This window comes from Ambystoma mexicanum, chromosome 1q (genome assembly GCF_040938575.1).
Source record: "Ambystoma mexicanum isolate Mex_15411 chromosome 1q, UKY_AmexF1_1, whole genome shotgun sequence".
Classification (NCBI taxonomy): domain Eukaryota; kingdom Metazoa; phylum Chordata; class Amphibia; order Caudata; family Ambystomatidae; genus Ambystoma; species Ambystoma mexicanum.
In genome coordinates, this window is record NC_090922.1 from 1,341,594,625 (window position 1) to 1,341,608,893 (window position 14,269).

The window sequence follows — 14,269 nt, forward strand, 5'->3', positions numbered from 1 at the left end:
CCGACACTGGGTTCCGCCAGCTGGGCAACGGCGTTTGCCTTCGACGTCGTGGATGGCTCAAAGCTACGGACTTCCGGCAGGACGTCCAGACCAGAGTCCTGGACATGCCCTTCGACGGGAACAACCTGTTTGGGAAGACAGTGGACGATTCCCTTCAGGCCATCAAGGCGGATACTGAGACGGCCCGGGCCCTTGGAGTTCTGCAGCAACGACGGACGCCCTTTCGGAGCGGCGGAGGCAAGGGCGCCTCCAAAGGTTCCGGCGGCGGTTTCGCTTCCTACCGTCAAGCGGCCCGCTCGTCGTCGCAAGAGGCCTACAGAGGACGAGGCAAGTCTAGCGGACCCCGCCGTCGTCGCCAAGGAGGTCAAGGCGGCAAGGCCGCGTCCAAGCAGGATTGAACCGGCCGTGGGGTCGGGCCCCCACCGAAGCACCCCGGTGGGAGGCCGGCTGGCGGGCTTCGTCAGCGTGTGGGAGTCCATCTCCACCGACCGTTGGGTGCTGGACGCCCTGGCCCGGGGCCACGCGCTCGAGTTTCAAAGAAGGTGCCCGCGCGTCCCCCCCGTGGCCAGGAAAGAACTTCACGTCCCTCAACTTCTCCTGGAGGTAAAGGCGATGCTCAGAAAGGGCGCCATCGAACTCGTCCCAAAGAGGCTTCGGGGCTCCGGAGTCTACTCGAGATACTTACTCGTGAAGAAGAAGACGGGAGGATGGCGCCCCATCCTAGACCTGCGACGTCTGAACAAGTTCATCAAGGCGCAGAAGTTCCGGATGGTCACCCTCCAGCACGTCCTGGGTCAGCTGGAGGAAGGAGACTTCCTATCGTCGTTGGATTTGGAGGATGCCTACTTCCACATTCCCATCCTAAAGGGGCACCGAAAATTCCTCAGGTTCGTGGTCCAGGGGCGTCATTACCAGTTCAAAGCCCTTCCCTTCGGACTACGGTCGGCACCCAGGGTATTCACCAAGTGCCTCGCACCGGTGGCGGCGCAGCTGCGCCGCGAGGGGATTCACGTCTACCCCTACCTGGACGACTGGCTCATCCGCGCCAAGACGAGGGAGCTCGCCGTGGTCCACACGGCAAGGACCGTCCAACTCCTCACGGACCTGGGATTCTCCGTGAACTACGCCAAATCCCACCTGGTGCCCGCGCAAGTCGCACTGTTTCTGGGAGCGAGGCTCGACACAGTGTCCCTTCTGGCCTCCCCGTCGGAGGAGAGGACCAGGACCATCTTGGGCAAGGTGCAACGGATGTTGGTGGCCGACGCGGCCAAAGTGAGGTCCATCAAGTCCCTCCTCGGGATGATGTCTTCCTGCATCTACCTCATTCCCATGTGCAGGCTCCGGATGCGCCCGTTGCAAGAATTCCTGGATGCGCGCTGGATCCAGACGACGGGCAGCTTCGAGGAAAGGATCAAGCTCGACGAGAGTTTCCGACGAGCGATACGGTGGTGGGGCACCCGCGCGCATCTGACGGCGGGCATGGACTTCCAGACCCCAGCCCACCAGGAGACTGTGACCACGGATGCCTCCCTGGAAGGGTGGGGAGCGCACACCGAAAATCTGCACGCAAGGGGACTCTGGCTCCCGACGGAGAAGTCCCTGCATATCAACGTCCTGGAGCTCCGTGCAGTGTTTTGGGCCCTCAGGTCCTTCCTTCCGTCCCTCAAGGGCAAGGTGGTGAGGATCTTCACCGACAACACCACCACCATGTTTTTCATCAGGAAACAGGGCGGAACCAGGTCCCCAGCGCTGTCCAAGGAGGCGCAGGACCTGTGGCATTGGGCCGTCGCCCAAGGGATTTTTCTGGTGCCGTTTCATCTGGCAGGGATAAAAAACACCATCGCCGACTCACTCAGCAGGGAGCTGCGCTCGTGCCACGAGTGGGAACTACGGCAGGATCTGGTGGATCGCCTCTTCCGACGGTGGGGCACACCCCAGATCGACCTGTTCGCGACGGCGACGAACACCAAGTGCCGGAGGTTCGCCAGCAGGTTTCCCCAGACGAGGAGCATGGGCGATGCTTTCTCGTTCCCCTGGGAGGGCCTGTTCCTCTACGCGTTCCCTCCCTTGCCTCTGCTAATCCGGCTCGTCAACCAGCTCAAGAGGTCACGGTGCAGGATGATCCTCGTCGCACCTGCATGGCCGAGGCAGATATGGTTCCCGGACTTGCTGGACTTGTCAGCGTCCCCGCCGATCAAGCTGCCGGCGGACGCGGATCTACTCTCCAGGGAAGGAGGCGCCATCCTCCACCACGACCCGAAGTCGCTGAACTTGCAGGCCTGGCTCCTGCAGCGCTAGAGTTTGGAGGATACGACATACCGGCCGATTGCAGAGAGGTTCTTGCAAAGGCCAGGGCGTCCTCGACTCTTAAATGCTACGGACACAAATGGAAGAGGTTCTCTGTCTGGTGCCACGCACAGAAGATTAACCCTCTACGGATTACGGCTCCCCAAGTACTGCCGTACCTGCTGACGCTGGCCAAAGCTGGTCTGGCACACGCGTCCATCAAGATTCATCTTGCTGCGATCTCCCGATACACCAGAACCACGGGGCGGACGTCCTTGTGGTCTCATCGTCTGGTGAAAGAGTTCATGAAGGGACTGTTCAGATCGTTCCCGCCGGTGAAGGCTCCGGCCCCGGCGTGGGAGCTCAACGTGGTGCTGACCAAGCTCATGGGACCTCCGTTCGAGCCTCTGCACTCGGCCCCGTTGAAGTTTCTATCGTGGAAAACAGCTTTTCTTGTGGCCATCACCTCCGCACGACGAGTGGGAGAGATCCAGGCCCTTTCCTGCAAGGCCCCGTACTTGACTTTCCACGACACGAGGGTAGTGCTCAGGACGCACCCCTCCTTCATGCCCAAGGTACCGTCGGACTTCCATCTCAACGAACCCTTGGTGTTACCTGTGTTCTTCCCGTCGCCTTCGTCGCCGGCTGAGAGGACTTTGCACTCGCTGGATGTAGCTAGAGCGCTGAAGTTCTACGTGGACCGCACGAAGGGTTTTCGGAAGACGTCACAACTCTTTGTGAACTTTGGACCTGTCAATCAGGGGAAGGCTCTCTCGAAGGCTTCCATCTCCAGATGGCTCTCCGGCTGTATCATGTGCTGTCACCGGTTGGCAAACCGACCGCTGCCTGGCCGTCCGAGAGCCCATTCCACCAGAGCGATCGCAGCTACCACGGCGTTCCTATCTGGTGTGCCCCTGCTGGACATATGCAGGGCTGCTACGTGGAGGTCGACGCACACCTTCACGAAATTCTACTGCGTCGACCGGGATTCCAGGGAGGAGTCCAGGGTCGGCCAAGCAGTGCTGCGCAACCTGTTCGCCTGAGGTGAGCCTGGTGAGGAGGTAAGATGCTTAATGTTGAGTTGATGTGATGCTTAATGTTGAGCCTTTGCCACCTCCCGTGGTTGTGCATGTGTGTACTGCTATGTATTCTTTATTCATGAGCATGTGAATCCATGCCAGACCCCATGCTGGAGAAGGAACAAGTTACTTACCTGTAACTGTTGTACTCCAGCATGGGTCTGGCATGGATTCACATGCGAACCCTCCCGCCTACCCCTCTGCGGCTCTTCACTTGGTCATACTGCCACTTCACGTGCTTCCAAATCTGAAGATGGCTGCCAGAGGCGGTGCTTAGGTAGAGGGCAGTCATTGGCTGTGGTCAGTATGACGCAGAGACCAGTGATTGGTTATTACTACGAAAGACAGATCAGAAACGAAACTGATACTGGTTTTTTCTTTACCGAGGATTCCCAGCCTGACGACGGGGAATATTCATGAGCATGTGAATCCATGCCAGACCCATGCTGGAGAACAACAGTTACAGGTAAGTAACTTGTTCCTTATTGGAGTGCCATCTATAGTTAAGCGCTCACCTCTGTCTGGAAATAAGTGGTGTTAACTAAGACTTGTCTGATAAGGAATAAGGGTTGTATATATTAGAATAGTAACTGTGTTTAGAGTGTTTTACAATATGAGTGCTGGAGTGTTTCAAACAGTGTGTTTTTAAATAAATAATTATATACTTTGATACCAAAGGTCTGGTCAGTGTTTGCTTGTATTGTTGTATCTGAGTGCCTATTGTGTATAGTTTGCATACTGCCTAACTCTTCTTGAGGGAAGTCTGACTGCTCAGCCACAGCTACCAGGTAAATCTGGGTGGTAAAGACTGCTACCAAGTGGGTTTACTGCTAACACCTGTAGTCCTAAATCTTTTGCAGTGTTCCCAAAGGGAACTGCACAGGTTTCTGCCCAACACCCCTGGGTCTGTTTTCCGAGGGGGCACTGTCCAGTCCCCCCTTGTCGAGTTTCTGGCTGGTGGCAATGGATACCACGCAAAATATTCCACCAGAATATTTCCTATGGGATTTTCTCATTCATTTTAAACGCACCACTTTTTGGTGCAATGTTAAAGATACCGCCGGGTTATTTATTTAATATTTATTCCCCGGTTGGGTCTTTTTGCCAGGACTCGGTTTTAAAATGGCGTTTGTGTTCGCCTCTGAAACTAACCCAAGTCGAGCCCTTTGTTCCACTTTTTCGCGGGCTTCTCCACAGAAGCCCTCCAAATGGTGCCACTCTGTCTGGGGTCAACAGGATGTGTGGGAGGCGGATTAGGCACCCCGGACTGAGTGGCCTTGGCAACTTAAGTCGCACTCTTGTGTGATTGGCCCAAGTGGTGAGCCGTCCGGCTCACCACTTAGCATATTTGAGTGACAGCTAGGCTGATGAATGGGGGTTTTTCTGCATAAAAGCAGGGCTTTGGGGACTGGAACTTCAGAAGTCACCACAGGATCTAAACAATCTGAAGAGGGGAGAAGCTGAGCCATCTACAACGACAACACCACCGGTGGAGCCCTGCTGTACGAACCTCACCACTTTCCCGACGACAGAGGAGATCTTCTTCCAGGAGAGTCTTCTTCCCCTTGAGCTGGTGGGACCAACCAGTTCGCCTTTTTCACCTTCCTGGATCGTCTCTTGGTCGAATCGCCCGTGCCAAGCACCCCGGTGGCCGGATAGCCACGCTTCACCACTACCGCGAATAAAAGGGTCGTACCTTTTAACCGGGAAACTCTGCGGCTGGTTTCTTCCCTGGCAATGCAATGACCTCCAGCTTTCCTCCACGTCGAGATCATCTCTTCCCCTGGACGAAGCTCTGACTTGCACCCGCTGCCAGGAACAACTGCCCCCGCTGGAGCTTTCTCGCCATTTCAGGTACTGTGTCCCGCCTGGTCTCCCTTGCAACAGACTGTCCAAGGTGTCCCGTAAATCCTTGACTCTCTATCCTTGGGTGACCTCGGACCTGCTAACATTACCTTTCTGACTTGATCCAACCTCTTTTGACTTTTCTGCAAAGACTTTGAGTGCATTTCCACTGTGTGATCTTGGGCACATTCCGCTTTGCCCTCTCCAAGAGTGGGCCTGGCCCATGAACTTTTTGCTCTACAGTAGACCCTGCCTTTCTTGACTTGCTGTGGTTTCTTAAGTGTTGGTATTGTGTGTTTTTCCTATTTTGCCTTTTCTCTCCCTTTTTAAACAAATTATTGGAGAGCCATCTACGGTTACGCGATCACCTCTGTTTTGCTAAATAAGTGGTGTCTTAACCTAGACTTGTCGAATAATTAACTAGGGAGGTGTATATACTTAGTTTGAACTTGCTTGACATATTAGTGCCAGTGTATTTTTACAAGTGTGTTTTTAAATAAATAATTATATACTTTTATACCAAAGCTCTGGTCCGTGTTTGCTTGTGCTACTGTATATTTAGCCCTATTGTGTATACTCTATATACTGCCTAACTCTTCTTGAGAGAGGTCTGACTGCTCAGCCACAGCTACCAGGTAAATCCGGGTGGTGCAGACTGCTACCAATTGGGTTTACTGCTTACTCCTGTAGTCTTAAACTTTTTGCAGTGGTCCCTAAGGGAACTGCACAGGTTTCTTCCTAACAGCCGCAGAGTAAGTCTTGCTTGCTGTGGCTGGAAGGTCGATGCTGGGAGGGCCTTGTCGTATTCTAGGACTGGGTCCCAGCAGTCTGTAAACCGGTGGAGAGTTCCTTCTTTGGCCGCCGTGACTTTGTTGGCTACCAGGATGTCCCAGACCTTGGTCCACCACAGGGGAAGGAGAGGGCCTTCTAGGGATTTCCATTTGGGGGCAAGTGTGATCTTGGCTGCTAGTAAGAGATGGGTAATCAGCTTTGCGACTGTCCAGATCTTAGATAGCTGTCCGGTAGTGCAGTGCCTAGGAGAACCACCTCCAGGGTTGGCGGGATCTTGCGATGGGTGATGGCTTCTATTGTTTGGAGTACTTGTTCCCAAAAGGATTGTGCTACTTGGCACTCCCACCACATGTGGAAGTACGTTCTTTGTGCGCCGCATTGTCTCCAGCAGTTCGGGTCCAGTGAGCTATTGAAATGGTGTAGGCGTTTAGTACCATCGATAAAGCAGTTTGAGTGCCCCCCTCTTTATTGGTGATATATCTGGAGGCAGAGTTGTTTCTGGACCAGATGTCAACCCATGTCTGGTCATCGATGTCGTGCCCTAGATCCGCTTCCCACCTGGCCATGTATGCAGGTCTAATGACTAGCATGTCCTCTTTTAGCAGTTTGTAAAGTTTTGTAATGTGACCTCTGCGGGGAAGGGGGGGCCCTTCCTGCAACGAGAGTTCCAGGGTGAAAGAGCCCCCTTGTGTCTCTCTGTTTGGTTAATGGTTGGGAGATCCAGTGACATAATTGTGCATATGTGAATCTGTCACTTTCTGACTGGTTGAAGCAAGCTTTGCATTCCATGAAAGGTCTCAGTGAATTTAATGAGTGGTTGGAGGATGTATGGTTGAAGGGGTGCAGAATGATGGTTCTTGTTGATAAGCAGACCAGCCTTCAGTTTGTGTCTAAGGCAGCGCTGTAGTGCTCTGTTGTCCGCTTTAAACTCCCAGTGCGGGTGCCCTTGCTGTTACACCACCTGTGCCCCTCAAGAGTATGCCCTGCTTCCAAAATTCTTCAAAGCGTGCAATCCTCTCCCAATTTGGTTGAACCCTCAGTGCTCCAGAGATTCGAGAGATTTTCCAGAGAAATTCAATGGCAAGAAGTAGGATCTAATAGACCTGGCCTCTATTGCACAGGAGGCCAGCAGCCTCAACACCTCCCAGTGGTGGACACCCTTCCGTCGCCAACTCCAGGGAAGCCTTGCACTTCTTTACAAAAGGTGATAAATAAGTAGTGGAAACACTAGGTTTGCCGGCATCCAACAGGTCTAAGGTTTAGTTTGAACTGACTAACATCTTGGATGAGGGCCCTCGGGGAGAGAGACTTTGCTGCCCACAAGGCTGCCTCTGGGGGGCTTGGCTAGGCGCGTCATCCAGTTTGATGGCTCCCGAAGAGCCTATGACGTGGAGAAGGCGAGGAAAGCATGATTCCTCCTCTCCTGGCGGCTTGCGGTGGTTTAATGGGGCAGCGGGCAGCTTGAACACTGGTGCTGCTGCCCAGTGTTTTTCCAGAGCCAGTGGGTGCCTGGATGGCGGAGTTCGATCTGGATGTATATTGGGCCTTTGACCCGCAGCACCTCTTTGCCTGGGCCAACTTTGAATGATTGAGGGGCAGCCGCGGCGTGGCTCCGGATTCTTTTTCCCTGCTGTTTGGTGCAGTCCACTCTGCTGCTGGCGGGCGCTTTGGAGTGGCTATTGGGCTGGCCCTGTGAGACCTAGGGGCCTGTGCCAGACGGAGGACTTGCAGTGGGATGCCCCCTATCGCCCTCAGCTGCTGAGGAGTCACTGGGGACTTCTCTGCTTCTTCGGAGCATTGCAGTGGTCTGGTGGTGGCTTCCTGGGTATAAGGTGAGCAGCGGCTGGCCGGGGGGTGTCCACCGGCTGCTTTGCTATCGCGGGGGAGTGGCAGTCCATAGAGGCGACCGTGGAGGCCTGTGTGGCCTGCCAGAGGGGGTGTGGGCTTCTCGTGCTGTCTTCGCTGGGCAGCTGCACAGGCATTACAGGCGCTAATGGCCACTATGTGGACTGTTTGGGGCAAGCAGCCTTATGTTAAGTTGGGCCCATAACAGCTAATGGCCCGGGATGAGCAAAGACATGATCTCTTGCGGTCTGATTGACTTCTAGGGGCCGCAATGTTTTAATCTCCATTGACGCCATTGCCTGAGACCCTCCCGCAGGGCAGACCTGCAGCACTCCCTGATTTGGTGCTTGTGGTTATCTCTTATGGCAAGGGGGCAGCTTTAAAATAGTTTACTCTTCTGGTTGGTGGGCACTTTGCTCTGTGAGCACGGCTCCATCGGCGCACCACCTATTACCCTCCAGCCATTACAATCCTAGTTAAAGGGGCAGCACATAAATAGTCTTCTCCAGGCCTCTAATCGTGCTGTCTTGTCTGGCGCCTTTCGTGAGTAGTCCTGTAGCGGGCGTGTTTGCACCCAGAGTTGATCTGCCGGGTGGCAGTGTTTCATTCAGCACCCTTGGTGAACCCTGGGCAGCTGGTAGCTGCTATTTTGCTGTGGGATTGCATTAGTGGGAGCTCAACTTAAAATCACTGGTGGTGAGGTCTTTGCGACGGTGAGCCTTGGTTTGATTGGCCCCTGCCGTCCTCTGGGGCTACTTCTTCCTATGTCTATGATGGCTAAAACACTCAAGTCGGGGAAGCAGGGTGCTACAACCTGCAGACAGGAACTTTCAGACCCGGGGAACTTAGTTGAGGTGCAGAAAGACAATCTTCCTGACTTTGTAGCAGACCTTTTCCGATCCAGTCTGGACCTTCTTGAGGATTCGGAGATTAAACTGGACAGGACTTACTGTGTCAGGTGCTGTACTACATTGACCCCGGACAGACCGCTGGATGTGTTGTCCCGTATTCACACTTCTATATTGGAACGTATAATGCCGGCAGCCAGAGCTTTGCCAGCCATCTCCTTCGCTCTCCCTGTATCAGGATCTGGCCTCGACGACTTTGGCGAAGATGAGGTTGCTTCGGCTATTGACTCAGTGGCTGCTGTTAGGGAGAATTCTCTGTAAAGTCTAATTTCCCAAACCTAGTGAGTCCCCCAGCAGCTTTGCTGGATTTTTGGGGTTTATTTTTTTCTCTCCTGCTAAGAGTGAGACTCTTTTCCTCCCACTCTTAGACATGATTTGAGGTGTTCCTTTGACTTTGTATGTGTTTTATGGGCTATGGGGTCCTTTGCCCCTCGGGGCTTCATGTGTTTTTGGGATGTGGGTTACACTGCACCCTCCGTGCCGTAACCCAGGGGTATCGTAGCGACCCCCAAACATAGACTCCATACCCTGGGACTAACTACTCTCTCCCAGAGCATGTAAAGTCACCATTGCCTTTACTAGTCTTAAATTGTGAACAGAACCAGTACAAACCATCATATTGTGGACGTACTAGTCGGGGCAATTTGGTTGCCCCGGGGTCTGTTGTTCGAGGGGGCACTGTCCAGTCCCCCCCGACCGGGTTTTGGCTGGTGGCAGTGGATACTACTTTTTATTTTCGACCGCGAATATATTCCTATGGGATTTTCCCATTGTTCGAGGCTACCACTTGTTAAAATAGCCTCGAACATACCGCCGGTTTATTAAATTAATATAAATTCACTGGTTGGTATTTTTTGCCGAAACTTGGTTCCAAAATGGCGTTTGTGTTCGCTTCTGTGACTCCAACCCAAGTCGAGCCCTTTGTTCCACTTTTTGGCAGGCTTCTCCACAGAAGCCTCCAAAAGTGGTGCCACTCTGTCTGGGTACCATAGAGGGTGTGGGAGGGGGTTTAGGCACCCTGGACTGAGTTGCCTCGGCAACTCAAGTCGCACTCTTGTGTGATTGGCCCACACCACTTAGCATGTTTGAGTGACAGCTAGGCTGAATGAATGGGGGTTTTCTGCATAAAAGCAGGGCTTTGGGGATTGGAACTTCAGAAGTCGCCGCAGGACCTAAAGAATCCGAGGAGGGAGAAGCCAAGCCGACCTGCAACGACGACACCACCGGTGGAACCCTGCTGAACCGTCTCACCACTTTTCCCAACGACAGAGGAGATCTCCAGCCCAGAGAGTCTTCTTCCTTTGACTGGTGGGGATAACCAGTTTGCCCTTCTTTTCGCCTTCCTGGACCATCTCGTGGCTGCCTTGCCCGTACCAAGCACCCCGGCAACCGGAATACCACGGTTTACCACTACTGCGAAGAAAAGGGTAGTACCTTGTAACCGGGAAACTCTGCGGCTGGTTTCTTCCCAGGCAGTGCAACGACCTTCAGCTTTCCTCCACGTCGAGACCGCCTCTTCCTCTGGGCGAAACACCGGCTTGTACCTGCAGCCAGGAACAACTGCCCCCGCTGGAGCGTTCTTCCCATTTTCAGGTACTGTGTCCCGCCTGGCTTCCCTTGCGACAGATCGTTCGGGGTGACAGTAAATCCTCGACTTTCTAACCTGGGTTAGCCTGGGGCCTTTTAACCTACTTTTCCTGACTTGATCTCAATCTTTTATGAACTATCTACAAAGACTCTTTGGGCATAACCCCACTCCAGTAGACTTTGCCTAACCTGCCTCACTGTGGTTCTTGAAAAGTATTGAAATTTGTGTGCTTTCATAACTTTGCCTTTTCCCTCCCTTTTTCTATAACTTATTAGAGTGCCATCTTATGTTAAGCGCTCACCTCTGTCTGAAAATAAGTGGTATTTCTCATTAAGACTTGCCTAATAAGTAATCTGGGTTGTATATATATTTCTGAGGCTTGTGGAATCTGCTTAGATCACATGCTGTGCATAGGCCGACATCTAGTGGAAGCTGCGGAGTATTACAGTTTGTTTTTCGAAAGTCGAAAATGGGCGTCGACACAGGCGTGCCAGTAATACTATCCCTAGTGTGACGTCCACTGTACCCAAGATCCCTCACGCGTGTAGGATCCTCAGATTGTTTTTTTCCGCCATACTGGTCGGAAGCATCTTGCGGAGTTCCCTGGCCTTAGCCATACTTTTGCTGTTATTATAATTTTAATTCTTATTCATTCCCTTCCCCACCCCAACGTCGACCCTCAACCTCGACGACGGCTGGAGAAGTCATCGACCGTCGACTGCTGCACGACGGATCTGGGCCTCGGTAGGCCGCTGGCCTCGGCCCGGGCCTAGTAGGCCGCTGGCCTCGGCCCTTACAAGTAGGGAGAGTGGGGGGTGGTACATACTCTTCACTCTTGATATATAGTTACATTTATATATATTCCTACACTTAGCAGCCCGCTGCCTTAAGGTGCGTATGGAGGGTACCCCTTTTCAATTCTGCCCCAAGTGCAATCGCAAATACCCTTGGGTCGACAGGCACGCCACGTGCAATCTCTGCTTGCCGAGGGATCACCCCGAAGCGAACTGCAGAGCGTGTAGTAGGTTTAAACCTAAGACACTTAAGGACCGTTCGACAAAGCGTTGGGCCCACCACGCCAGGCAGGAGGCCATGGCAGCGGAGGGCGCCTTCAGCGATGGCAGCGACGCCGTACTTTCGGACGGCGAGGGCATTACGGCGTCGAAAGACAGCCGACGAGCGCAGGTCCCCGACCTCGGAAGGTCGTCCGGCAAGGCGGCTATGGGGAAGACCCCCGGCGACGCAAGCGCTACACACCTAACACACACTAAACACACTAAGACCAACCGGACCTCGACGACGTCGACTTCCCGGAAAGAGGCACAAAAAGAACGGTCCGACTCGGTGTCCTCTGGGCGCTCTCGATCGAGATCGCCTCACGACGCAAGGCAATCATCCACTCTTGCCAAGAGTGCCTCGCTACACACACTAACGGAAGTTCGATCGTCGGGAGACGAAGACGACTTCCACCCCCAGGCCGCGCTCCAAGATACCGAGACCGCGGTTAACATCAGTGAGGCCCCACGCCCGAAGCACACAGATACCTCTCCAGACCCTCGACGCCAGGCGTCGAAAGTCTCTGGGGCCCCCAAGGGACAGGGAAAACATTTTTCCACGCACGGAGAAGGGGGGAAACAGCGGAAAGCACAGCCTTCCACCCCTGTAAAGCCTAAGCAGACAAGCAAACACAAGTCTACCCTTGAAAATAAATCACCTGCTAAAGTAATACCCTGTTCCAGGGAATGGTCCAGTGAAGACATAGACAGGGTTATGTCTAGGATGTCTTCCTTGGCTGATTTTTATGATAAGAACCCAGAACACTTTCTTTCATATAACCCTCAAGGGGCCACACCCTCAGGCTCCTCCGATCCTATCCCGCTAAGTAAAGAGCCCCGGGTCGAAAGACCTGAACCCTTCAAGGTTCAGCCTTACTCCACTCCATATTCTACTCCACTCCCCAGTTATCAGGGACAAGTTTTCCCTGAAGAGGACCAGGAGTTTGCATTTATGGAAGAACAAACCGGGACAGATTACTATGCAGAGGATGAGGACCTGGAGGAGGGAGAAGATGAGCAGGAAATTTACAGAGTAGATTCCCCAGTACAAAGCGAAGCCCCAGTTACTGACTCTCCAGTTGATAACCAGCCCCTCCTTAACGAGGTTCTCGCTCGAGCAGCGGAACACTTCCACATCGACACCCACGGTGTACAGGAGGAAAGGGACTTCGCGGAGGAGTTTGTAGGAGAGAGAAGACCGGTCGCTCAGACCATCCCTATCCTCAAATCCATCCAACGAAGAATAGATCCTTCCCTGGTGAATCCTAACCTCACCAGAGCTGTCAACCCCAGAATTGAAAAGATTTTCCGGGCAGCCCAGTCTGACCCTCTGTATATAAAGGGACATCTTAAACCAGATTCCCTAGTGGTGACCAACACTAGAAAGAGGGCTGGCACGCCCTTATCTTCATCAGAAGCTCCTCCCGACAAGGAGAGCAAAAAACTTTACGGGTTTGGCAGAAAGGTAGCCTCAACGTCCGCCTACCAAGCAAGGATTGCGAATTCCACCACCCTGTTGGCTAGTTACAATTGCCATCAATGGGAAGAAGTCGCGGCGCTCATTGCCTCTGCTCCAGAACCGTTAAAGGGCCAGCTGGCTCGGATCTCGGCAGAGGGGAGAGCCGTGTCTGGTTGCATTTTAAAAGCAACTTTCGACGCCGCTGACAACGCAGGGAGATTGATAGCAGAAGGTACTGTTATCAAGAGACATGCGTGGTTACGGCAGTCGGGATTCAAGACAGAAACCCAGGCTTCTTTAATAGACAAGCCAGTGGAACCCGACCTATTGTTTGGGAAAGCGGTCGAAGACGCACTTAAAAATGCCAAAGATGAATATGAGACTCTCAAATCCCTTGCCCAGCTTACCAACAAACCCCCTAACCAGAGGGGGAACAATAATTTTCGTCGCCCACGCGGCCAAAATTCACAAAGAGGCAACTATGCCCAGGGACAAGGTACACAATGGAATAACAACCAGCAGTCTACCCAGAGTTACGGCAGGGGTAACAAGAGAGGTCGTGGAAGAGGCAGAGGCAGCCCCAACAAGGGCGGGGGCACGCCTCCACCAAAACAGTGACGCTCAGTTCAGGGTCCCTTGCCACGCAACCCCAGTAGGGGGACGCATTTCCACCTTCACCCAGGCTTGGGAAGGGATCACCTCAGACAGATGGGTGCTGTCAACAGTATCCGCAGGATATTGTATAGAACTACTGCAGCGTCCCCGGAATCATCCTCCACGACAAAGAGTGCACTCCCTAGAGCATCAAAGGATCCTTCTCGAGGAGATCGCCATTCTGCTAGAAAAGGACGCGATAGAACTCGTCCCAGGACACCAGGTAAACAAGGGTATCTATTCAACTTACTTCCTTGTGCCAAAGAAAGATTTGACAATGCGCCCAGTATTGGACTTACGGCCTGCCAACAAATATGTCAAGCCCCAAAAATTCCGTATGACCACGCTACAAGAGGTAATCCCCCTCCTAAAAAAGGGGGATTACATGGCAACCTTGGATATGAAAGATGCTTATTTTCATATTTCCATGCTCCCAGCGCACAAAAAGTACTTGCGCTTCAAGGTGGACAGTCGCCACTACCAATTCAAGGTACTGCCCTTCGGGATAGCTTCAGCACCAAGGGTATTCACCAAGGTACTGGCGGTGGCGGCTGCACACCTACGCAGGGAAGCAATCCCGGTGTACCCTTATCTGGACGACTGGCTCATAACGGGGGAAACCCCAGGAATTTGCAGGTCAAACATTCAGAGGACTATCGACCTCCTCCACGAATTAGGCTTCTCCATCAACGAGAAAAAGTCAAGTCTGGTGCCAAGCACCTCAAAACAGTTTCTAGGAGCTATCCTAGATACTCAGA

General features: G+C 53.2%; 1 protein-coding gene across 1 annotated transcript in view; it reads left to right on the top strand.

Moving 5' to 3' along the window:
* NRDC (nardilysin convertase) overlaps positions 1-14,269 on the top strand; it is a 1,236,039-nt gene that overhangs the window by 1,020,721 nt on the left and 201,049 nt on the right. The window lies entirely within an intron of this gene.